The 5006-nt window shown below is 33.8% G+C and overlaps 1 long non-coding RNA gene across 1 annotated transcript in view; it reads left to right on the top strand.

Annotated features, from left to right (window-relative positions):
• LOC108529307 (uncharacterized) overlaps positions 1-4017 on the top strand; it is a 17911-nt gene extending 13894 nt beyond the window's left edge. The window contains exon 5 of the long non-coding RNA XR_001885486.1: positions 3342-4017. This is a non-coding gene — a long non-coding RNA (uncharacterized LOC108529307). The remainder of the gene's footprint in view (positions 1-3341) is intronic.
• The last annotated feature ends 989 nt before the right edge of the window (positions 4018-5006 follow it).

Consider the following 5006-nt stretch of genomic DNA (forward strand, 5'->3'; position numbering starts at 1 on the left):
AAGTAAACTTGATTTTTTAAAAATAACTATAAACTAAAGCAATAAGAATGTGAGCAAATGAGTATAAGATTATCTTTAATGAAAACAGATTCTTTTGCTTATTTTAATGCCCAGAATTTTTCAAGCCTAGCTATTGCCAGATTATGCCATTTGAAAAAAGCTTGAAAGCTGCAAAAGGATGTAAATTCAGCTGCTTTGGTTTAATGTGAGGAAAGTCGATAGCCTTTCTTAAGGCTAACACTACCATGCCAAATTCCTAACAACGTTACAGCAGGATTTTGAATGCCAGTAAACTAATTCACATCCATTTGCAAGCTCCAGTCAAGTGGCATAAACTCCACTTGTAGAAGACAAAGCAAAATGACTGGGCTCCTCCCGCGGCTCTGGCTCTTCACTCTGCTGCCGCCCTCCCTCCCGGCTGTTGATGTTTTCTCCCCCCCACTTTATAATCTAGACACTTGCTCCCTTTCCATTTGATACTTCTTCTTTGTTTGCTGTTCTTCAGCCTTCTTTGTGCTTTTCTGACCTCCTTTTTTCGATTCTCTGCTGCTGTTCCTGTTCTACATTTCATCATTTTTTTCTCCAGCTTCACTTTGGTGCATTTGTGCATTACGCTCTTCCCACGTCAATCTTTAGCCATTTTTGTATTGTCCTGACTTTCATTCTTCTTATTTACCTTTAGTTTATATTCATTCTGACCACCTTTTCTTCTTCTCTTTGCAGCCCCTCTGTCAGAAGTTCGGCATTTTGCTCCAACTTTAAAACAAATATATATATATATATATGTAGTTTCTGGATGACATTCTTTTCTCAGTCCTTCTGTGTATTATATTTCCCTAGTTGTTTAAATCCCAGTCCCACTGACTTCATGCAAACGATTATGATTAAAGCGATTTTAAGTATTTCTTTAATATAGTAAAAGGTGAAGAAAAAGTTACCTTAGAAATTAACAGCATTCTAAATAGACTGCCTTTAAAAATAAATAAATAAACAAATGAATAAATAAATATCTGTCCCATTTGTAGGTTCACAGGGAGTAATATCAATGAGATCTGCCATCTCACATACTTGTCTACATCAGACATCATTCACCCCAATCAAGTAGTGAAGAGTGAGACTCAAATCGGCAAGTCTATCCTGCTGAATTGCTGCCACTCAAGAGAAAAATAACTTTCTTACATTTTATGGTCCACTAGCAAGCAGCAGAATAATGGTATATCCCAAGATTAGTTGTGGTTTCTGAAGTGATTATTGCAGGGAGATGGAACAGAAAAATTTTTTCTCTTACTTATTTTTGTGTGATATTGGAGACAGGAGACATGTCCATCATTTTATACTGCTTATTACATATGAAAAATAGAATAAAGAAAGCTTTCACAATACGGAGGTTTTCTCTAATCTCCTATCATCAAATAGGCATACATTTTGAATTGATTTTTTTTTTTTTAAGTTTTGGGAATTGGATGTTCATCTTTCTTTTATTGACTTTCATCTAATTTTCAAAAGTGTGCAGTAGTAGATTGCATGGGAAGGTAAATGGTCCACTGAGATTTAAATGCATTGCTTTGAACTAAAGAGATATAAATTCTAATATCTGAATTTTTCATGGCTATATACATGTTTACTAAGTCCTTTTGCATAGTGGCAGATTCTTTATGCTTTTGGCATATTTGAAGTTAAATTTTAATTCATGTTACATTTATTAAGTGCTAAGAAGACACACTCATCTACTATTTTAGAATTTTTTATAAATGTTCAGTCTTGTAGTTTATGAAAAAAATATTGACACACCATAATATATACTGGTTTCATAGCACTTACCGACTTGGTAAATTTTACCTACAAGAAAATCAGTTCTTTGTGTTTTTCTTAGTTTACTGTTTTGCATTTAACAGTTTTGACCTTGATTAAAGACTCCAGGTTTTCTGGGGACAGTGTAGTTGACTTAAAACTAACCACCATTATGCAAAATTTTAGTTGAGAGAAACTCTGTATCTTCTTTTTTTATTGCTGTGATTATAGAGCCAACACACACAATCATGTAGGTTGAGCATTGCTAGGGAGCCATTCTCACCTATGTGTCGGGCTTCATGGGATTCATTTTGCAATTCCCACTGCAACTATGCCATGAGTTTACTCACCAGATGGAAAAAAAATTTCTGCTTTGACAATGTTGAATGAAGTCTTGCTTTACTCTGTAAAAGTATAAAATGTAACATTTTTGGGTTGAGGGGACACTTAGAGATCTTCTGGTTCTCCTCTTTGGTTTCATAGAGAAGGAAAAAGCCTCCACAGAAATAATGACTCCTTACCACAATTTTGTCACTATATATATATACCCTAAGATTCAGGATTAGAGATGGCTCTCCTGACCCCTGACCTTGGGAATATCGTTTTAAAACCATTCATGGCGACATAGAAAACATTACATTTCTATCACATGATTTCATAGATACAACCTTCTAAGTTTTCAGCCTAATTTTCTTCCTAGACAATTTTGTATTGTAAATTACTAGAGGACAGAAATAATTTCGAGATAATTCTGTGGGCAACTTGCTGTGTAATCCAGCAACATACTCAGTAGGTTTTTTGGAGAGAGGATGTCACCATCTTCATTGATTAATGTGGTGGAAAATATTTAGAAAAGGAGCTGTTTCATGCTACTCTGGCATCTATATTGTGAAAGTACAATTTTGGAATATTGACATTAAATAACAGAACTAGAGTTTCTTAAGAATTAAAATCTTTATTTTCCCATTAATGTATTGGGAAACTTCACTAGTTTATTCATCTTCTCTATGGAGGTCTTCTTTATTACTATCAACCCACACTTTCTCTTTTCTTATTTTTTATTACTCAACACCAATGTGTGGTTTTTAATATATTATTTTAGTTTGTTTCTGTTCTCTTGCTGCATGTAGAGAGCTTGTCAACTCCTTGTGTAGCGAGTTTGTCGTTTACTTTGTTTTCGATCCTCTATGACGCTGGGTGTGTATACAGCCATTGCTAAATGTGTACTACTTAAGGTGACAAGAATTGAACTAGAAACACTTCAAAAAAGGCCTGACTAATTAGAAGCAACTACCAAATTTAGTCTGTGTTGCCCAAAAGCCTTATCAAAAAGTGTATCATGAATCTAAATGCTAACAGAATTAATGGTTAATGAGAAAATTTTTACATAAACATTACTCTAAAACAATATCTAATAGTGATGCCTAAAACTTTTTGAGTAGATTAATGCATACTGATGAAAAGAGCAAACAAGGAGTTGAAACGAGTGCATGTCATCACAAAATCATAATGCCTTTTAAAAAACATTTTATCCTGTTCTTTTTTTCTAGAACTGAAAGGGGCACATGGCAGATATAATCATAAACTTTCATTTCAGAGAGCAATAAAAAAGGAGAAGAAGAACACACTGGTACTCCAACAAGTCATAGTTTCTGCCAGATGTTGCAAAAGTGAGTTAGATAATTGACCTTTCTTCTGGGGCCTGTGTCAACTTTGAATGGAGCTTTCAATTGCACAATAAGCATCTGGACAGTTTTGACATCTTTATAACACTCTTTGAGTTCTTAAAAAGCTACCATTTTGTTTAAAGATGATTTATGTGAAGATTAAAACAACTACTTAAGTGCTAAGAATAATTAATCCTGTAACTCAATATCAAATACCATTGTCTTCCCAGAACTGGGTCTCTAACTACTAATCATAATCAAGATACCAACTGTCAAATCAAATCAAAATTAAAATTTGATTAATTATTTGATGATATTAACATTCAAATCTAGTTCCTTCCCAGGCCTAATTTTGTCCTTGTGTTTGCTTTGAACTGAATTATTGTGGTTTAAATAGCCCGTTTTACATGACCACTTTCAAACAAGATCATAAATTCTCATAAAAACAGGCTAAGGAATTCATAATCATAGCTCTTGGCCGCCACCTAAAGGTTTCTTTCTTGTTTTATTTTACATGAGACCTACTATGCATTCCTTTTAGAATAAAATTGTCTTGTCATCGCATGTTTCTACGTAAGTACAGGGTAAAAAGACTTTTTCAAGTATGTTTTTTCACCTTTATGTATTTAAATTGACAGCAGATATAATTATGTCTACTTTTCAATTCATTCAACACACACAAAAAAAACAATTTAAACAAGGTTCTTTTAAACGGTCAGAAAATTTTTCATGCATTTAAGAAATAGTGTGTTCTTATTATGCATCACCCCCACGCCTAGGCCCATAATGAAAGAAATTTAATTAAACTCATGTTTACTGAACCACTGTTGAGCGTAATGTAACAGAAAACTCCTCAAATTCCAACAAGAACATTAACAGATATAACTTCTTCATTATGCTTGAAAGTAAATGAGATACTATAATTAATGATTCTTGCTCCATATCCTGTTATCACTCCCTTTATTCTCCTCCTAAAAAGCACTTGATTGAATCAAGCTAAATATCTTCAACACCTTACTTGGACTCTGACAAAGTCAACTTTGGAGAATGGATTTACGATATCATAGGGAAAATCAGTTACGAACTCTACAAACTTCTCATTTCAAAGCTCTTATGGATACAGCATCTATGAATCACCCGAATTCTTGTTAAACATATAGACGAGTTGCATTAGCGCATGCACTTTCCAACATATATTCCATGTACTTACCCTTGATTTATTTATAGAACACCATTCATGATTTTATTAATTCAAAAAATATTTACTAGGCACCTACTATGTGCCAGGCACCCATCATTATCAGAGTTCAATAAAGTGGACTGGTCTTTTCCACCATAGATCTTGTGAAGGAAACAGAAAATGAACAAAAAAATAGGTAAAACACATAAAAATACTGGCTACAAAGGAACTGAATACCATATCATAATAGAGATATTATGTCTCTGGGGAGACACAGACCAACAATAGGTAGTTAAGTCAAGAAAGGCCTCTCATAGGAGACAGTTTTTAAACTGGGACCTGAAGAATAAATAGCCAGCTCTACCAAG

This window comes from Rhinopithecus bieti, unplaced genomic scaffold (genome assembly GCF_001698545.2).
Source record: "Rhinopithecus bieti isolate Rb0 unplaced genomic scaffold, ASM169854v2 scaffold_5882, whole genome shotgun sequence".
NCBI classification, from domain to species: Eukaryota; Metazoa; Chordata; class Mammalia; order Primates; family Cercopithecidae; genus Rhinopithecus; species Rhinopithecus bieti.